The 22364-nt window shown below is 33.2% G+C and overlaps 1 pseudogene; it reads right to left on the reverse strand.

Annotated features, from left to right (window-relative positions):
• Positions 1-20730: 20730 nt before the first annotated feature.
• On the reverse strand, positions 20731-22017 carry LOC117908197 (annotated as a pseudogene).
• Between the last annotated feature and the right edge of the window lie 347 nt (positions 22018-22364).

A 22364-nucleotide genomic window follows, 5' to 3' on the forward strand; every position in this document is an offset into this window, starting at 1 on the left:
CGGATGAAGATCTGACTTAAACATGAGTTGCACATTACCTGTACCAAATCCATGCAATACTTGAATTTGCTTACTAGTAGAACTTTAGTTGCCATGTCGGCTAGATTATCAACTGTGGAAATCTTCTCCAGCTTCGCTGCTCCTGAGCTTACAGTTTCTCTAATGAAGTGATATCTAACATTGACATGTTTGGTCCTTTCATGAAACACATGATTTTTACACAACTGAATTACACTATGACTGTCTGAAAATATATCTACTACACTATTTAGCACTCTAAGCTCCTTAACAAGTCCTTGCAACCAGAGAGGTTCTTTCATGGCTTCAGTAGCTACTATATATTCAACTTCAGTTGTTGAAAGTGCCGCTATCGATTGTAGTTGTGACTTCCAGCTAATAGGTCCTCCAAATAAGATGAAAATATAACCTGTAGTTGACCTTCTCTTATCAAGATCCCCTGCATAATATAAATCCACATAACCTATGATACCAACACCCTCTTTAGAAGATCCAAACTTCAATCCTACACCAAGAGATCCTCTCACATATCTTAGCAACCATTTAACTCCATTCCAATGTTCTCTACTTGGGTTAGCCATAAACCTACTCAAAACACTTACTGAATGAGCAATATCTGATCGTGAGCACACCATTGCATACATGAGTGACCCAATAGCATTAACATATGGAACAAAATTCATCTCCTTCCTTTCAACTTCAAATTGAGGACATTGTGTCATTGACAATCTGAAATGTCTTGCTAATGGTATACTTACAGGTTTTGAATTCTCCATGGAAAACCTCTTCAAAACCTTTTCTAAGTAGCCCTTTTATGACAAGAATAAAGCATGATCCTCTTTGTTTCTTACAATTTCCATGCCGAGTATTCTTCTTCCATTCCCAAGATCCATCATATCAAATTCTAACTTTAGAATCATCTTCACCTCTTGAATTTGACTTAGCTTTGCAAGCCAATAACATATCATTGACATATATTAGAAGAAACATCGTTAGACTTCCTTGTAACTTCTTGTAATAGAAACAACCATCATAGCTGCTCATTTTGAAACCAATCTTTAGTATAAAGGTGCCAAACCTTTTATACCATTGTCTTGGGGATTGTTTCAATCCATATAAGGATTTTTTTATTTTTATTTTAAGTAAACACCCTAGATGCTCCTTTTTTGGCTTTTCAAAACCTTCAGGTTGAGTCATTAGAATTTTTTCTTCTAAGTCTCCATGTAAAAAGGTAGTTTTAACATCTAGTTGCTCCAATTCCCAATCAAACTACACTACAATGGACATCAATACTCTAATTAAGGTATGTTTCACCACTGGAGAGAATCCTTCAATATAGTCAATGCCCTCTCTTTGAGTATAACCTCGAGCCACTAATCTAGCTTTGAACCTTATGGGTTCATTTTCAGTGGCACCTTGTTTCCGCTTGAATATCCATTTACAACTTACCACTTTTTGATTTGGCTTTCTTTCTACAAGCACCCAGGTTTGATTTTTCTGTAAGGATTCAAATTCTTCAGTCATTGTTGTGAGCCATTTCATTGATTCATTGCTATTTATAGATTCTTGGTAAGAGAGTGGCTCACTCTCTTCATACTCCATAGTAGTCAATAGAGCATAGGTAATTAGATTTGCAAAACCAAATCTATCTGGGGGTTTTATGTTCCTCTTATCCCTATCTCTTGACAAGAGATAATCAAGACCAACTTCTTATGAGTTGGTTCTTGCACCACCTTCAACATTTGAACCTATCACCTTAGTATCTTTTGTCTCTAAGCCACCATATGCTAAATTATTTTGTTGATCATGACCATCTTAAGATGATAACTCCACCTCAAACTCAAAATGGTTTATGTCAAGTGTCAAGCTCTTGTTTTTAGAATCTTCCTCTGTACCTGTAGTTTTAGTCCTCATAGAAAGCATTTCATTTTCATTAAACACAACATCATGACCTATTATTATTTTAACACTCGGATATTCCTTATTCCATAGCCTGTAACCTTTAACACCCTCTAGATAACCTAAGAAGATACATTTTATTGACCTTTGTTCTAATTTTCCTTCACTTTGGTGAACATAAGCTGTGCACCCGAAGATTCTAAGGTGATCATAGTTAAAAGGCTTTCCAGACCAAAGCTCTTCTGAAGTTTGAAAGTCTATTGCACTATATGGAGTTCTATTTAATAAATAGCAAGCTGTCACTACAACTTCACCCAAAAAAAGTTTAGATAATCCAAAATTATACAACATACACCTTACTCTATTTAACAATGTCCTATTCATCCTCTCTACGAGGCCATTTTGTTGAGGTGCATTCCTTACTGTTTTGTGTCTTAAAATACCTTGATTTTTACAAAACATTTCAAATTCCTCATTGCAAAACTCTAGCCCATTATCCGTCCTTAACACCTTTACTCTTTTATTAGTTTGATTTTCAACTAAAGCCTTCCACTCCTTAACCTTTGTTAAGACAGTATGTTCATCTTTAGTTTTAACAAGTATAACCAAACTTTTCTAGAGTAATCATCAATCAAGAATAGAAAGTACCTATTTCCATCGTGAGTAAAGACTCTTGTAGGCTGCCCCCATAAATTTGAATGCACATATTCCAATACATCCTTTGACTTGTGTATTGTAGCTTTGAATGCCAACCTGTGTTGCTTTCCAACAATACAATACTGACAAAAATCAATTTTGTTGATGCTATCCCCACACAATAGGCCCTGCTTGTGCAATTCTTTTAGACCTCGATCACTTAAGTGACCAAGTCTTCTATGCCAAAGAATTGTTTTATCAGTTTCAGTTCTTAACACTGATCCCACTAAACCTTTCAATGTGTGACTTTCTAAGATATACAAGCCATTTATCTTTTAACCCTTCATGACAACCATGACACCTTTTAAAATTGTTAATTTCCCATTTTCTACTTTGAAGCTATAATCTGTTTTGTCTAAAGTTCCAAGAGATATTATATTTCTCTTCAGATCTGGTACATGCTTAACTTCTTTGAGAGTTATTGTCGTTCCATCAAACATGTTAATAGCCACCATGCCAATTCCAACCATACTGCAACTCATGTTGTTTCCCAGTAGCACCTTTTCACCATTAACTTCTTGATAGGATGAAAACTAGTCTCTTCTTGGACACATATGATAGGTGCAACCCGAGTCCAAGACCCATTCTTCATGATTTTGATTCAATGTAACAATGAGTACCTCTGCATAGTCATAACCATCATCTATAAGGGCAACACTTCCTTGTGCTTGAGTTTTTTCTTCTTCTTGTCTATCTGGACAAATTCTTCTTATATGTCCCATCTTGTTGCAATGATAGCACTTGACATTCCTATAATCTTTCTTGCCTTTGGACTTTGATCTTGAATGAGATTTTCCTCTTTTACCATTGTTATTTTTATTCTAAGGTCTTCCTCTGGTAGTTAAACTTTCACCACTGTTAGTTTTGTTAGAGGACTTCATATCCAATACCTTAGCATTCAAGGCATTTTGAATATCATCAAATGTAATGGCATCTCTGCCATATTTCAAGGTTTCTTTAAAGTACTTCAAAGATTTAGGTAGAGAGTTTAAGAAAATGATTGTCTTATCTTCATCTTCCACCTTGATATCTAAACTCTCTAAATCCAACACCAATTTATTAAACTCATCTAAGGCATCATTAATTGGCTTGGATTCTTCAATCTTGAAACCATATAAATGTTCCTTCAAATAAATGTGATTTGGCAAAGCTCGGGTTATGTACAATTCTTCTAGATTTTTCCAAACCCCAGCAACAGTTTTCTCATGAGATACTTTTCTTAGAACCTGATCAAAGAGACTTAATATGATTGAGTTGTTAGCCTTTCTTTGAAATTCTTACCTTTCATTTTCAGTCACGCTTTTTGGAAGATCTTTATCAGACAGTAAAGCCTTTTCAATGCCTTGTTGAATCAAGATGGCCTCCATCTTCCTCTTCCGTAACCCAAAGTCATTTCTTCCAATGACCTTCTCAATATCATACTTTGTAGTCGACATTCTTCTGTCCCTGTTCTTGATTTGGCTCTAATACTAGATGTTGAGGTTTTATCCAAGTTCCTCAATAAATTGAGATCGAACACCAATTTAAGAAGACAAAGATAAACAATACCAAAAATTAGAAAAAACATAACTGTGGACCCCGTATTTCGGCTCAATGCGTTTCTTACTCGATGGCGAACTCGATTTTTATTTGAAAAATTGATTTTTATTGATTCTTTGAAAATGACTTGGAGTCGCCACTTATTTTTGTTTTATTTTTAAAGGGTAAACAAAATAAGAAAGAAAAACCCTAAGTGTGATTCCTTATTTTGGAAAAGGCGGTTTGTGAAAAACCGGATCGGGTTCGGGGGTCAGGTTACTTATCAGGAAGGTACGGTAAAGACCGTAGCACCCATTTAAGCCCCTAAAGTCGGGTCTCTACTAATAAAATGAAGGTGACATGGCAATCAATGAGGAAATCAACGAATACTCGAATCAATCACGCACATATGAGTATCAGAATATGCATAGAGAATAATCAAAGTGGAAGTGGATGCGTACCTGATCAGCAAACGGCAACGCGCTATCACAAAAGGGGGTTAGTGCATAATTAAGGAATAATTTCGAGCATGTCGTATAACAGAATACAATCAATCATGCATGCCAATTTAATCGATCAATCAATCAATCAATCAATTATAAAATCAAGTATGTAGGGCCCTCACCAAAGCCCGTTTTATTTTGCATGAATTAATTCCAATAAAACCATTATTCGGAATTACGGAATTTAATTCTTGCTTATTTTTAAAACATTTTAAAAGGTTATGAAAGATTTGAAAATTGCTTACCGAATAGAAAGTGGAAGCAAATTTTATTAAAACCGAAACTCTTTGGTGATCCTAAAAATTCTAAAGATGAGAGATGGAAAATTTTGGATTATTTGAAAATCAGAATTTGAGAAAGATATTTACAAAATGGGATTTGAGAAAACATTTTCAAAATTAAAGAATGAGGAAAAAAGAGAGAGCAATGGTAGAAAGACAGGTGGCCTGAAGATGGCCATGCAATTCATGCATAAGTGGAAGAAGTAGGAATTGAGGACCACGTAGTTATGAATCTCAGAGTGTTATTGCGTTTTTTTGTATCAATAGCCCAGCTTCGACTGAGTCATGTGAGCTTTCTGTACTGGTTGACCATCCACATGCTTCACCATCCTTACTAACGTATCCATCATGAGGAACACTAGACTGAGCTCCATAACTTCCAGAAGCCTAAGGGTGACCAAATTTCCATGCTGCATTTTCATGCTTCGAACTCCTATTAATATCACCATAGTCAATCCCCATGTAACCATTTCACACATCCCACAAGGCTTCAATAACCTCGACAGTATAAACAATAGGTTCAAACTTCCTGTGAGCTCTAGAGTGATTGTATGACCGAAACCCACTTGAATCTTCATCATTCAAAATACCACAATGGGGGTCAACCATTGGATGAACAGGATTCGAACATTACTTTCTCCCCATCTCAACCAATGAATGACGCACCAGGAAACCTTGTAGGCGGCCATAGTCTCCAGCCTTCTTCCTCGCGATCATTCAGAACTGAGTCAGTAAACTTCACTCCCTTCTTATAATGGACCTTGACCCATTGGTGTCGGACTGCCTGTACACAAAGTCATCCACCCAGAAAGCCTGTCCATATAATCTAGGTTCAAAACTCACAAGAACTGCCCCATGAATAAACTAACTGCAGCTAGCTCCTTTGTAAAAGACATTAACTTTCTCCAACTGCAGGTCAGAATTTCCCATGGTACCCGCTGGTGAGGTCCATATCGTGCCCAACGTACACTAACCTCCTTCTTCAGGACCCAGCTCCTTTGATGCCTCACCAGTTACATCATTCCCTTCCGACATGAGCGGTCAGAATTCCAATTTAGAGGAGCAAAGAATCAAATAGTTGTATGCATGGCATGGGAAATGGGTATATACGTGTAAGAATGACATGGGTGGGAACGTAGGCATAATGGTATGAATAGAGTTGAAGATGGAGAGGGAAATGGGTATGATGAGGGTTTAGAGATGGAATGGGGTGGAGTGGTCATGCACGCGTGGTTCATGTGCATGTAGGTATGAAATGGATGTGGTAGTTAGAGAGGGAAATGGGTATTGGTGAGCTCTTCTTCACTCTTGGCGTACATGGTACCCTCGCTTAAAAGGAAAAATATTAGAAGGTTTGGAGTTGCATTTCCAAGATCTACCATGAAGGGAACCAAGCTTAATCTCTGGTTCGCTCTGGATCACCATATACTTTGTGCCATTAAGATATAAGCCAGTTGGTGCAAGTGTACCCGGCTCATCAAAATCAGTCATTATGACAGCAATTTCTTTGAGTTTGAATTGAGGAAAAGTGGCACTCAGAGCCCAAACGTTGCTGTCTTAGCCAAGGATAGCAGCGGCAGTGAGGTGGTTGCCTTCAATTCCGCACATGAGATGGTCATCAACGTAGGATTGCCGTGACATCTTGATGAAAGGTTTGGGATCCTCCAGCATAGTTAGGATACCCTCGAATGGCATGTTGAAGACTCTTTACTTCTTCGGACCCTTTATTTCATGTCGGTGACGATAGGACCCTGCTGATGCATCGCTCCTCAAATCGGATAATCCTCGTCTTTTAACGAAAGACTCTCCATACCCACGGTTTCGATTTTTAAACCTCAGCCCACCTAGAAATTTGGCCGAAGACGCTGACCTTATACCATCACTTTCAACATTATACTTAATGGAATGCCAGTGGGCTGTTCAAACGTACCATTGAGAGGATCCCGAGATCTCAGTACGAAAAGGAGAGACCTCGACCTGGACTATCATGCTCTCAAGTGAACCGGTAACCTAACTTTTGCAGCGCTTCACCCGTTTCTGCTGTTATCTTTTTGCACGTCAGAATTCTGGAGATGCTCCAAAGGTCACGTCTTCCACTACAGTGATCAGCTCGATGAAATCGGACCCTTCAAGCTGGCATCCTTTGCTCTTCTACGTTGGAAAGTGTCGTATAGCCAAAACCAACTCTTGGTAGAGTGACTGGTATGAAAGATAATGGACGGGAATGGTGATGGGTATGATAGGTGGTGGGTTTAGTGAGAGAAAAGGTGGTGAGGCTAAAAGAGATGAATATCGGGGTGGACATGAAGGGTATGAAATGGACGTGAAACGGTGGGCAGTGGGTGTGAGGATGGAAGGAAAATGAGCGTGATGATGGATAGGATGGGGTATGGAATTGATGGACTGGGCGGTGGGAATTAGTGAGAAATAGATATAGGAATGAAGGAGTCTCTTGATAGCAACTGTATCCCCGAAAAGGCTATGAGCAAGATCTTCTTGGACCTCAAAACTATGGAAAAAAAAACCACCTTGAGCATATTAGAAACAGCTCTGAATTCTGAACACGAATGTCATTTCCAAAACTGTTATAGAACAACTATTGAGAGAAGTCCCCTGTTCGGGAGAGTTGAGACTCTCAATACATCACCCTGGGCATAGCTTCTTGGTGACCCAAAAGTTCATGCATGCAGAGGGCTTAGCTTCACTGATATGATTTGCAAAATAGGAACCTCATTGCCAAACCTTGCAACGTGGATGTTGTATGTCACAACAAAGCGCATGCTACTATGCAGAGGCTTCATCGTTCCTTGCCGGTATATGGGAGTGTCTCTCCTCGTATCCTCCATGCAAGTAGACCCTCAACTCTCTAACTCTACCAAATAGTACCCAAAAATCATCTTCATAGGGCAAACAGCTCAAACCTCCCTGAACAGCTGGGTTAACTTCTCTGTTGGAGATACCTTCTGCAACGTATTGTGAGTTTCTCAACAGAGTCCCAATACCTTCTCTGGTACCAATATTTCCAGGCAACTTAGCAGCCGCACCTCTCTCAAGGCATAACAGCATCTTGGAGGATTAACCATGGGTCAGCTGCTGTAATCAGTGATGCATCTTCATCTTTCCCAAACGCATATTCTACTTGTTTCTGCACTACATAACCCTTCTTCCAGTGCGGCTTGCAGAGCCTTCCCTCCCCCTGAAAAAGATATGCTCCCCAAGCAGCTTGCTACCTTGTTCAAACTCAAGCCCACGAATCTCCTCTCCAAAAGATGCCAAAAATAAAGGGGAAAAACAGGGAAATAGGAAAAAGAAACCAAAGAAAAAGAAAAACAGAGCCACATATAAAAGGAAATAATGCCATTAAATCCAAAACCTGCTTCATGAAGATCAAAGAGCTTGCAAAAAGGACTGGTGGGAGGATTCAAATGAACTCAAAACTCAAACACCATGTACAACCCATATGCAACTCATGCGAGAGAAAACAAGGATCAAGCAAACAAAAATCAGAAGCAGATTTTCCTCCTTAGATAAACAAAGCAGACGTCTAGATATCAGCAAGCAACGTAAAGTGAGCATAAAAAATAAGATAAGATGAAGCAAGAAATAAGAACATCGGATGAGAGATGATCAAACCTTGCTGTTTTCTCCCCTACTCCTTTCCTTAGCAAATATCACCTTCTCGTTCCCAGAAAAAGCACTCCAAAAGAGTCCAGAAAAGGTCTCACTCTTCTCCCCCTCCAAAATACAATGCTCCAGGATATACTCTAGCAGCTCCCTCTCTGGATATTCCTCCAGTAGCAGAAACTTGACTCACAAGCAAGAAAAAAATCGTCCCCCCCCCCCCCCCCCCCCCCCCCCAAAAAAAAACCAAAACAGAAAAACCCCTCCTCCCAGAAGCTGCCTCCCTTTACCTCTGGTCCCCTCTTCTCTCTGGAAAACCCTAACTCTCTCTTGCTCCAAAACGGATACCCCCTAACGGCCAAACAAAAGCTGCTTTTTCCTAAAGATTTCTGCCCCCTTTCTCTTCTAGGCCGATCTCCACTACCTGATTTGCCCCTACAACCCTCTTTTCAGCAACAAACACCACCTCCACTAACTCATCAGCTGGCTTTTTCTCCACTCACTCCCACATGCAGCTGGCAACAAAAAAAATGGTCTCCTCTAACAACTGCCTCACTCCACTACCTTGCAGCTGCCATCCTCAACGGCTTTCAGCTTTTTTCTGCTGAAAGAAATCTCCATGTGTCCAGCTTTCATTGGCTAACAAAGCCACTAGCTTGATACCTCATCAACCAGTCCTGGAGTGACACGTGACCATCCCAGATGATGACACTCGTCATAATCGGGCTGTAGAGATGTCTCCCCTAAATGGGGGTCTAAAATAACAAAACAAGTAAAATTTATGTGATTTGGATTCAAGATTTGAATCTACATCCACGGATCAAGATCACCTCCAAAAATCCACTAAGATTGAACCATTTTACACCCTCAAGAATCTCTGAAAATTATCAAGCTCTCTTTATAGTACAATGAAGAAGACTCTGAAATCCTCACTTTTTTGTTCTGTAATTCAGAAAACTCACTTTTTTTTTCTCAAACTTTTATACAAGTACATGGAAAAAGCTAAGCAAAAGGGTATGCTTTCAGTTAGTTAATCAACTAACTTTGCTTACGTGACCAATCAAGTTTTGGACCACCAAATTCCACATGTATTTTTCTAGAAATCCACTGGGCATTGTTGGAAAACTACATCTTTTTTTTAGTAAGAACATAATATTCTAGTCATTTCCTAATTGCAAAGGAATTGATACACTATGGCATTATGTTCCTTCTCCGCAGTGATATCCCTATAATGTTTAACTTTAGATGTAGGGTCAGAGATTTCTTTTCAAACATAATGCAACTTTAAAATGTGTTCCATATCTAACATATTACATGTTTTGATCAACATAACTCAATTAGTCTACCCAATTATAGTGTTGCATTTGTCCCTAAAAGACATTAGTTGGTCTACCCAACTAAAGTAATCCTAAGTTATTTCAAATATTATGAACCCATATGGGAATCTTTATCATGAGGCCAGCCAACCAACTGCAAATTTGGTTGGGTATTCAATGTGTTGTTCTAAGGGTATGAAAAAAAAACAAAGGAATTGACCGAGCCCAAAACACGCAAGCAAAAAACAAAAGAAGGAAATGGGAACTTATCGGTAAAATAGGTTGAGGTGTGACAATGCATTGTCCTTGAAATAGATCAACTCTCCTCGAAGACGATCTCAATGCACTAGGGAAATAGTGGTCTACCTTCAGGATTCAACAACCAGTGAATCTCACCTTGGGTGCATTTTGCAAACGAGATGTGTATAGCTTGGGTTTTGATATAATCCTCCATGATAGATGTATGAATGTAGCAAGCACGGTGATGAACACAAATGCTGTAGTGGAGATGGAAGCAGACTTGGGAATGCAGTAGGTGTGGCTGTTGTAGTGAAGACAAAAGTAGGTTTGAGAATGCAGGAGGACAAAATACAAAAACACTGGAAGGCTTAGAAAACTCTATGAAATTGATGTGTTGAGAGTTGTGGGGTGATATGCTTTTTCTATTTAGTAAAAAGTTTATAATAAGTTATGAAAAAGTAGAAAAACAAATAACCTAAATTCTGAAAATAAATCGCTTTCTGCAAAAAGCCAAAAAAACAAACACCACCTTTCCTCCAAGAACATGTGAATATAGCTCTATAGCTTGAGCATAGTGAAATTATCCTGCATATAGAGGATGGGAGAGCACAATATGTTACAAAAGGAATCTGATAACAGGCTTTGAGGAGAACCAATTTTGGTGACTTACATGTATTTATATATTTTGTATATAACTCCATTTTCTATTTTTAATATTAACTTATTCAATTATGATTCAGATTAAATGTAATGTAGTAATGTTTATAATTGTTTTACATTCAATGAATTAAAAGTTTGGAATTCAAGTAGTATTGTGAATGCAGAGAACCAACAAGAGTAGGCTTTGCCAACCATTATAAAATTCTAAATAGCCGTGCCTCACTTGATGCATACATTTTCATTGAAACATAAGGAGAGCAAAAATTACAAAAATAATAATAATAACAATAATAATAATAATTAAAAATAAAAATAAAAATGACATAACAAACCCTAATTAACTCCTATAACATCATATCAATCACAACAAAGTGAAAACTTAAAAGCAAAAAACACACATGTTGATCAAAACTCTTCAAGCCCATGATAGAAAAATCAAATTGTCCATAATCAAACAGCAACTCATTGAAAATCAAATCTCACAAAAAGAATTTAATCGAAGGTCAAAAGAGCAAAGCTGGGAAAAAAATCTACCTTCATGCTCTAAAGAAATTATGATTGTGGATATAATTCAGATCCTCAACCACACCAACCAAACAAAAACTAAAAGTTAAACCAATAAAAACTAAAACTTGCATTTAGAAAGAGAAAAGTGTGGAGAGAGAAGTGAAGAAACTGGGTTAAGAAAAAGAAGTGTTGGGGGAAAGCAAAATTTCCAATTCACAAGACTTTACTATTGTGCAAATCATATCTGTTATATGATAAATAACTTGAGATTTTGGAAAACCAAATGACTAAAAATGGATTAAATTAATTTAATAAAAAAAATGTTCACTTGATTTTAAAGATTAAATTGAAGAGATTGAGTGAACACTAAGAATTGCAGTAAAGTTTTTGGAGAAAGATCTTCAATTCTTACCAGATCCTACAAGAACCCAAAGAAACTGTTGAACTTTAGGGCCTCTTCATGGAAGCTCAAACCTCTTTCTACGCTAAGTATTCTCGTAATCTCCTTTTAGTGAGGAAGCTTGAACACAGTAAATTTAAGCAACATGGAAGTCAAACTTGTTTTTGAGAGCTTTGTTTCTGAGAGTTGTCACCATGGTTGGGTGGGTGGCACCCAGTGTTAGAGAGAGGCACCCATCAACATGATTAGGTTGCTTGGGTTGTTAGGGCCTATTTGGGGTTGGGATTGGGATTGTGCTAAGTTCTATTGGATTGTCTAGGCTATATTGGGTTGGGCTTAGACTAGGCTTTATTAGATTATTCAATTGATTAAGGATATTTTTGAGAAAAAAATTTGACAAACACCGCGCATTTTTATATATAGTATAGATAAATACCTAAATCCATAGATTCTGAGAACTTCTATATGGGATCATAATCTAATTTCATTCAACTTTCAAAATATATCTAATATACTCTCACTTATTAAAAATAAAAAGAAAATATTTATCTAAGTCTACTTATTCTCAGAGATTTTATATGAAATGTTACTCAAGATTGAATTAATATGCATGAACAGTAATAACATAATAACTCAATAATCCATTCACGTTGCAAAATCCATCTGATATACACCCACAAACAAATGATCAATCAAATGAATAAAAAAAAAAAAAAAAGCACAAACACACTCGAATCTACATATTCTCAAGTTTGTACATAGAATCATAGATTCGTAACGAATGAATTGGTCTAAACAAAAATAACTTTATAACCCAATAATCCATTCAAGTTTTTGATTTATCCAATGTAACCATATATAAACAATCAAATAAATAAAGAGGAAAAGGAAAAAGATTTTTCATAATTAAGATTTGTAAAACCATAATAATAGGGTTGAGGGGAAAATTAAATTCCTATAATTTCAATAATTTAATATTTGAAAATATTTTTTTTGCTTCTAAATAATAAATTTGTTGTTTTTACATTGAATTAAAGTTAAAATAACATTTGTTTTCTACACTTATCTAGACCTTTTAGTTTTCTCTAATCACTATTTTAAATAAATTCTTTAAATCAAAATTCATCTTAATAACTCTAAAGATCATGTGTAGAATATCAATAATTTAATATTGTCAATGCTAATGGAATGATTTTTTTAATATGAATTTTGAAATATCGTTTTATGTATTATTAATAAGACTTCCTAAATGGGGAAATTAAGTCATTATAGGTGAAGCCCATAGGTTGGAATAGATAATGCTTTAGAAGGTAATTACTAATTTTGAAGATTAGATTGTTTTAAATGCACCAAACTTTTGTAAAATATTTTTTACCTTATTTAATAAAATAATTTAAATTAAATTTGAGAGTTTTCTATACATATTCAATATAAAAAATAGTTTGATTATAATTATTTCCTTTAAATAATTTAAAATTAATTAAAATAATATATAAAATGTCATAATATACTAATAATTTATATATAAATCAATAAATAATATTTGCAAATAGATATGTCAAATGTATTATTATATTAATAGATAATATATTAAATGATTATTTCTTTTGAATAAACTTAGTTTTTATCCTTATCATATATTTGTAGTCAATAATTTATTATGGCAACTTTGTACAATATCAATAATTCAATGTTTAAAAAATAATTTTAATTATTAAATTTTAATAAGTGATAATGATTTGTTTCATATCCTTTATCATTCCTAAAGAATATCCTGTCTAAAGAATTTTAAAGTTCCTATAGGTAAATTTTAAGAATACCCTTCTTTGTTTTCATTTTTTTTTTACAACACATTTCTCATTTTTTATCAAAAAGTTTTGTGAATATAATTCAACTTTCCTTTAATTCAAGGTAAAAGGAGAAATCTTAAATAAATTAATCATAATGAAAACTCTAATTATTATCATTTTTTTAGAATTGTTATATAGAAAAGGATATAAACATTATTTAAGTCTATTTTTTTATTGAATAAATTATTCATAATGAATAAAAATATCAGTTATTTTTTTAAGAATTGGAAGGTCTTCTACAATACCATGATATTGTTTATTTCTTAATATATAAACATATTACTTAAAGGATGAACACAAATTAAGTGGAACATAACTCAATCTCAACTAAGCAAATAAGTCTATGGGACCATATCCTATAGCTGCAATACCATTTTATGATGTACCCAAACCTAGAAGCTAAGGGCACCATGGTCATTTCATATATCAAATCCTAAAGCCCAACACATGAATGACCTTACCTAGCAAATCTAATATGTGGCTAGTTGTCACCTACCTCAAATTGATTCAAAATAATAATCAACACAAAATTAAAATGTTATAAATTTTTAAATCCAAAACTATTTAAAACATCTCAACAATAAATTCAATGACTATCCCAAATACTTAAATATGTTATAAATGTATACAGATAATTGTGAATGACTTCACATCCATAGTCTTTTTCTATTCCCCACAAATAATTACATATTGTATGTAATTCTAGTTTTTCCAACTCCTATAAATAGGAGACCTAGATAAATGAAAAAGACACCCTAAAGGTCTCTCATAACTCTATTTATTTTCTTTTTCTTCTCCTTCACTTATCCTTTTGCATCTAAGACGTTATCAGTAGGAAAAGTCTCTATCAAAGAAAACTTTTAGAAGCTTTCGTAGAAAAGTGTTGGTATAAGATTGAAACTCTCCTATCAGCTTTTGTAGATGAGTGTTTGTGGAAGATTGAAAAACTAAAAGGATAAATCTATTACCAGAAAATCTGATAATTTTCATGTAAAAGGAATGTGATAAAATTACACATTTATTTTATTTTATATTTCATTTATCTTATTTATATACAAAAACATGTGCAAATATTATGTAGAAAATAAAAATCCATAACTAGAAAACATGAAAAATATGTAAAATATGTAAAATCCTCATTTCCAAAAGTTATGTGGGAAATTACAAAGTGATACAAAAAATTATAATAATATAGCTAGAAGTTATGCATCTAATTCCTAATTCCTTCCAATTATATTGTATAACCAAAAGTTATGCAAAACAAAATTGTATAACCAGAAACTATATAATAAATATTTCATAGTTTGAAGATTTGTACAAATTTGTATATTTTTATTATGATAAAATATATAAAATAGAATGTATAACCAAAAACTACACATACATTTTTTCATAGCCAGAAGCTAATTCATATTTTCTATACTCAAATTAGAAGCTTAAAAAACGTTGATACTTTAATTTTGTACAACTAGAAGCTATATAGAAAATTTCTTAGGTAGAAGTTATGAAAATCTTCTATTGATAATTATTGCATAGTAAAATTTATGTAGACAATTTCTAAAATATTGTTGTTTAACTAGAAGTTATACAAACCAAAATTATTGATCAACAATTCTATAACCAAAAGCTATATACACAATTTCTAACTATGATATAACTACAAGCTAAACAAACTAAATTGTCAATTAATAATTTTATGGAATTTTATAACTTGAAGCTAAATAGAGAATATTTCATAGCTTAATGCTATACATAGATTTCATTTTATTATAATAAAATTATTTATAGCCAAAAGCTATGAGAAATGTATTCTTGCATTTTTATTATTTATTTAATATTGCTTAATTATTGTGTAGGTTTCATGATTTTATAATAATTATTTTACCTTATAAAGATAACAAATATTGTCAAGATCAACCTATCTAGAGAAGGAAAGTATGTATTTCTATACATTCTTATAATTAGAAGTTACATAATAATTATTTTGGTAGTCTAAAGCTACATAAAAAAATTATTTGTATATTATCATAGCCTAAAGATAAAATAATTAATTTACATATTTTTATAGTCGGAAGCTATATGATTTTATATATATATATATATATAGTCCAAAGCTGTATACAAAAAATTTTACATAGTCTTATAGCTTGAAAAAAAATATGGAAAATATGTCTTTTATAACCTGAAGCTCTATGAAAACAAATATATATTTCCTATAAATGAGAACTATAGAGATTATTATTTTATATTTTATTATAATTAAAAGGTCTATTTATCCATCTATATATAATTAATTAATTAATTAATTAATTAATTAATTAATTAATTAATTAATTAATTAATTAATATTATATAATTTCTCATAGATAGAAGCTATGTAGAACAATTAATTTTATAATCACTCATGGCTAGAAGCCATATAGAAAATTTATGACCTAAAGCTATATATGTGAAGCAATATATATATTATGCACAACCAAAAATATGTAAATATTATGATATAAAATTATTGTTTCACTTATAGCCTATAGCTACACAATTATATATATATATTCATAGCTTGAAGTTGTGAAATGTGATTTTGTTTTTTCATTTTTAAGAATTGAATTATTGAAATCTTTAATTTTTTATGATTTGGATTTGGATTTGGATATATTAATAATTTATTTTTTCTACTAGGTGTAAAGGTTGAAATATCTAGAATTATAAATTTCATGCTTTGAAGAAATTAAATCACTTTGCAAAATGAAGCAATAACAACATTATGTAAACAATATTTTATTTCTAAAATAATGTTCATGCTTCATAAAAATGCATAGTTTTAATTGTTTCACATTTATACATTTACATAAATATTTTTAATTTTTTTTATTAGCCTGTTATTATATGTAATTTTTATGTAATTGGAATATAATACTTGCTTGACTTATTATGTGATCATAGACCAGGATGTGATCTAAATCTAGTATACAATAACTTCTCAATCTATGAGGGGTCATTGTTTTCTCAAAAAGAAGTTCACTCCTCACCAACAAAAGTAGTAAAATGTTAAATAAAGAAAATCTGGTTTGCAGAATAAACCTACCATAGATGATAAGAAAATGATTTTTGAAGAGTTATATGTAATGACACTTGATGCGTACCAGTCATACCATTGAACATTTTTTTTAACTTTTATCAAAATTAAAAGGAAAATATTAGTAGATAGAAATGTTAGTTAACATATCTTAACCTAGATTATTATAACTTTTTTTTTTTTTGAAAGTCCTAATGGTAAAATTGACTAATTGATTGATGATGAAAATGTTTATTATTAGATTCTCGCCCATGATATTTACTTTCTTACGTTGTGTCTTTTTATTTAATATAATACATATCATATTTGCTAAAATATGACCATATTTTATTTATACATAATATTAATTACTTAATAAATATGTTCCAAGATGTTTGTCTCATTAATTGCATAACATTGACAATAATTTATGTTATTACCATATATATCAAGTTAGGAAGCCTAATTAAAGGTTGTAGAAGAGCTCATACTATGTCACAATGACACACAAATCCATATGAATGACACTTAATATTATATCAAATCTAGAAGAATTTGAGATGACCAGCTTGGTCCCCTGGGATGAACAATGATGTATCAACTCCTTGAAATGTCATAAGAATATCCATTAAAGAATCAAAAGTTTATTCAATTAGAGACTAGTATATTTAAACCCTTGAATGGTATTATTACATGTTATGCAATTTTCTAATTTAATGAGAAAATTTTCTTACTATTAGGGGAAGGCAAGCTGATTCTAGAAGAATGACATGAAATTTTGAATATGGGTTAATGTCCCTGAAGGATAATTAACTAATATTACAAGTGATCAATCTAAAACTCATTGAAGTGTGATGTTCTTGTACTATAATTATCACTATAATGGCAAATGAATCTCAGACATGCATGAAGCATGATAGATCTATATGTTCAAAGTCCTGAAGCATGATAGATCTGTATATTCAAAAGGTTGTAATCCTCCAGAAAAGATTGACATAAAGAAAAGCACATTGAAATATTAGTTATTCTTGAAGAGACTACCATTAGTCTTACTAAAGAGGGTACAGTCCTAAGCAGGCCAATAAAATGACTAGTCGGTCCAAAATTATAAATAAATAGCCCTTGAAAAACCAACAAGTTATACAACATCCCTTAAAGAGGAAAGTGGTTCCTAGAAAGGCAATATTCCTTAAAGAGACATAGATACCTAAAAATAGTGAGATCTCCATAAGTCATATAAAATGGGATTAAAATAATATTTTCTTTCCAAAGTGACTTAACATCATTAAAAATGATAAGGATCTAAATTGAAAAAAAGGGTACCAAACCATTAGTCAAAGTGGAAAGAACTAATCAAAACAAATCTAAACTTGCAAAATGAGAAATATTAAGACTTGAGTCTAATGCCTAAAGACGTAAAAAATGAAAGAACCTAAAGTTTAAAATCCTATTTGATAAAATGAGTATTATAAACATGCTATGAAAATGAGATCATAAGACATTAAATATTACTTATAGTATGACATTTCTAGAAGAAACCATGTATTAGCTCTCATAATAACTCAATTATGTAGTAGTCCCCAAAGGACTTAATACATATTTTCTAAATGTTGCTACAAGTTATTTATATGAAAATTTGTGGACTCGCATTTTTCACATGCGTCCCCACTCGATGGGCCATACTCGCTTTTATTTGGTGAAAAATTAATTTTGGAAAAAAGTCGGAGTCACCACTTATTTTATTTTATTTTAAAAGGGAAAATAAAACAAGAGAGAAAACCCAAAAGAAGTGACTCCATAATTTTTGGAAAAGCATGTCTTTGAAAAACCCAAGTCTTGGTTCGAGGATTAGGTTACCTATTAGGAAGGTACCTCTAAAAGGGAGCACCCCTCTAAGCCTTACAAAGGTCTCTACTGACTAAGTTGAGGGAATTGGGGTAATTAATTGGTTGATTGAGGGAACCTAATTAGACTAAGGTGATTTCAAAAAGTAGCATGCTAAACAAAAAAAACCAATCACAAATCATAAAGAAGATTTAGGGTGCATACCTAGATTGTTTCTTAAGCACTGTCACAAGACATCAAAGTTAGTTCACATAATATATCATTAAACATGCGCTTTATAAAAAATAATCGAACAATGAAGCATATGTATCAAGACACCCAAGCACTATCAAACATAGAAGCAGTTCACAGTGACAAGCATATTCACAGAATTTAAAAGGCGGTGATAGGAGGCGTACTTGGATAGCGTAGATAACTTGTAACGTGCTTTCGTAAGACATGAGGGGTTACATAATAAATAATAAAATAAAGAAATCCTAGCATGCTTGTTATCTAATTAGCATAGCAAAAATGATCAAAGTATACGAAATCATCAATTATCACTTATATCGGGTGTATAATTCTTAAAAAATAGAGAGATATGATTACAACAAGTAGTAAAGGTGGTAGCAAAGATGAATTTTGAAAAGATTATTTTATGTTGGGGTTTCACCAATTCCCCAATTGATATACACAAATCTAGCTTAGAAGTATCCCATTTATTTTGGACCACAAGTTTGGATTCGTGTCTTACTCAAAACCGTAGTTTTATTGAAAACTGAGAAAGATGTGAACTAATCAAAACATGGTTGCATATTATTTTAAAAAAATGAGATTTTTTATTCTAAGGACTATAAATTAATTTTCGAAATGCACTTTAAGGAGGAACATTTTAGAAAAGGTTTTTTTTTTTTTTTTTTTTTTTTTTTTTTTTTTTTTTTTTTATAAAAAAGGAAAAGAATAATTTACAAAGGACAATATTCAAGCATCAAACATAGGCAACCCAAAAAGAAAATAAAATCACAAAATAAAGTTTTAGACAACCATGCCAATTAAAGTGGTGAGAGTAGGGCCAACCTTCATGGGTTTCTAGTGGCCTTCAAAAAAGGGGATTTGACCAACAATCACTAAGACAACAAACTAATGACTTCCAAATCAAACAAACTAACAAAAACATTATCCAAGACTAACATCTAGATTTCAAGAAGCGCAAGAATTAAGATAGAAACCAATCAAGGATTCAAACCAACAAACTTAACATATGGAGATAATAACATGAGATCAATTAAAATAAACTAACACTCTAACAAAATATTGATAAATCAAAAACCAAAGTTTAGCAAACTTGAAAATATGAAAACAATAATATGTAATTAACTAGATTGATTAGCTAAAATTCCAAAAACTTATACTAAATATTAATGAATCAAAGCCGAAATTACCATACTTAAAACGTAAAAATAATAACATGCGATTGACTAAATGGATTAACCAAAACTCTAAAAACACTCAAACCAAATATTAATGGATCAAAATTAAAATTACCATACTTAAAACATGAAAATAATAACACGTGATTAACTAAATTAATTAACTAAAATTATAATCAACTACAAAATTTAATATAAAGGGATTAAAATCAAAATTAATGAAATCGGAAACACACAAGCTCATTCAAGCTAAACTAAAAAATAAATTAATTCTAAATTAAATTGGAATTAAAAACATCAACTTCATCTAATAAGATTGATTAAACTATCAAATTAAAATTACAAATGCATTTAAACTAAAACAAATTGATAAATAAGTAACTCAAAACTAAACTAAATCGAAATTAGAAACAAGATCTTTACCTAAGAGGTTTAATTAAACAATTGAATTAAAATCACAAACACATTTAAACTATAGACTAAATTAAAACTCAACTAAATTGAAAATTTAAAAATATTAACTTTATCTAATAAAATTAATTAAACTAATGAATTAAAATCAACAAATGCATTTGAACTAAAACAAATTAAGACCAAACTAACTGGAATTAAAAACACAAACTTTATTTGACATGATTATTTAAACTAATGAATTAAAATCACTAACACACTTAAACTAAAAAGTAGATTAAAACTAAACTAATTTTGGCTTAAAAAAAATAATATAAACTTCATCACAAAGAATTAATTAAACTATTGAATTAAAATGTAAAAAAAAAAAAAAAAAATCTAGGCTAAATAAAAATGCTATATTGAAAACTAACCTGTGAAGTGAAAGAAAAAATCCTCTCTTAATGCGTCTAAGTGACAACCTGATCCCTCTCCGAATCCCTTTACTGCTCTCTAAAAATTCTACGCGTCCTTTCCTGCAATTGCCATGAGATCTTTTGATAGTGAAACTCCTGTCTTTGCTACATCATCCTGCTTCTGGTAAACACAGCTAAATGCCTTCTCATCAGCTCCACGATGTGTCCTCACAACATGAACAAGCTCATACTTAGTCCGCCTCCTGTCCTTAGACCTATTAGAAAGTAAATTGGCAACACCTCCAACCCGAAACAAACAATTGGGTATCAACATGGACCTGTCATTCCCAAAATACCAATTTTGAGTGATGTTCTCAGTGCTGACAACAACAGCATAAGTATTCCTATGAACTTGCAACAAGTCCCTAGTGAGATCAATTACAATGACTCTAGCACTACATCCCATACCCCCTAGATTAAAACTCTTAATATTACCCCTAAATTTGCACTTATTCACAATCATGGTAGAGAAGGAAGGCGTGGGATTAAACCAACTACTGCTCACAACAAGAATGTCGATGTCCTTAGGATTAATACAAGTATCATAAAATAGAGCATCCAAAGCACTAAATATTCAGCCTCCTATTGAGCCGCCAACATCAAGAAGCGCAGGGGAGACAGTGCATTGCTTGAGGCACATAAGTCTTTTTCCCGAAGCTAGAGCGCTCCAAGATTTTGCGTTGGAACTCGAGTGTCGACTCGATGAAGTCATCGATGAGTCTGAAGTGGTCCATGAACTACTGGAATACGACTTGGAGGTGATTGGGAGGTCGGTAGCAGGCATACTCGACGAGGAAAACTAGACGAGGAGGGCTCATGATGTAAACGGTCATTGCGGAGACTAGAATAGCGGAGCATATGATGACACTCACTAGATTGTATTGGAGATGAAGCCATAGGTGGCGTAGATCATCAAGGTTGGTTTGGGAGGCTTTAGGTTGACACTCTGTAGAAAATCTGGTAATCTCTTACTGCAATGGATCTGAACCCCCACCGCAGCTCCACCACCGGGAATCTCTGCAATTTCTCAAATTGAATTCCACACCAGATCAATGAAATTAAACCCCATAGAAATCAACCCAATTCTGCAACTTAGGTAGGATCGATCGATATTGGAACAAGTTGACTTGTGGCAGCTGTGACATAGATTAGCAGACAGATGAGAGAGAAAGGTTTGGATACTGGAGAAGGCAGAGAGGTGCATGGGCTTAAAGAGAGAAAAGAAAGGTAAAATAAATCCTAGACGGAAACCACTGTTAACTGTTTTGGGGATGCTCGCCAGTGTTGCCACTTCCTCCTCTTTCTTGTAGTCGTGATATCTATGAAAATCCATGTCGTTCTGAATAATTGAATCCCCCGTCTATCCTTGCGTGTTCACTTCTATATAGATGACTCATTCTTTCAAGGATGGTAGTGTGTTGTCTCTTTTTATGGGAAGTCTTGCCATCCTGAAACTCATGGAGAATCAAACCCATCACTCGTTCCTGCTTTTGGAAAATCTCTTTTTTATGCGAGCTGTAATCTCCTCTTTCCATCTAGGTGCAACCGCATCCCTTTTCTTCCATGTATGTGCGGCCTTTAACATGTAGTCCATAATTTTTCATGGATTCTCCATTACGCAACCACTTTCCTTTCTCAAAAATTATGGTGATCCTCCTTCCAAAATAGATGCAGCCCGTT

Source organism: Vitis riparia, chromosome 19 (assembly GCF_004353265.1).
Source record: "Vitis riparia cultivar Riparia Gloire de Montpellier isolate 1030 chromosome 19, EGFV_Vit.rip_1.0, whole genome shotgun sequence".
NCBI lineage: Eukaryota > Viridiplantae > Streptophyta > Magnoliopsida > Vitales > Vitaceae > Vitis > Vitis riparia.